We start from the raw sequence: 561 nt of genomic DNA, 5'->3' as shown, positions 1-561 counted from the left end.
GTTCATGCGCTTTTGAAGATTGCATTAGCAGATATTATCTATTTAATGCTTTGTCTTCCTTCTTCCTACCTTTGTCTTCGATGACATCTCCAATGCGATCAGGCATTGATTTTACCAAGTTTTGAAGCCGTGACATGTCCAAATTCTCCCATGCCTTCAGGATGGCATCTTTAAGCTCAGTCAGCGCCATGTACTGCTTGCCACCACTGTAAACGTCTCGCAAAAGGTAGCCCCAGACGTTTTCTATCGGATTTTGGTCCGGGGATAGGCCGGCCAGTCCATTACCTCAATTTCGGAGCTCTCAAGAAAGGCTTTCGTGCTTTTGGAAGCGTGTATACTGGCGTTGTCGTGCTGAAATATGTAGTCCCCGTTGTGGAACGCTTCACCAAACGGTATCAAGTAGTTAGCTAGTGTTTCCTGGTAGTGGAATGAGTTTTGGCGGCTATTAGGAAAGCCAAATCGGTTAAATCGCGCCCCAGATCATGACAGAGCCTCCACCGTTTGGGCGGCTGAAATAGGTCTCCTTCTTGCAGCGTAGGTCGTGCCAGTAGTACTGTAGGT

This window comes from Plasmopara halstedii (genome assembly GCF_900000015.1).
Source record: "Plasmopara halstedii genome assembly, contig: Scaffold_110, whole genome shotgun sequence".
Lineage (NCBI taxonomy): Eukaryota > Oomycota > Peronosporomycetes > Peronosporales > Peronosporaceae > Plasmopara > Plasmopara halstedii.
The sequence above is the reverse complement of the archived record's forward strand: the minus strand, read 5'-3'. Positions refer to the sequence as shown.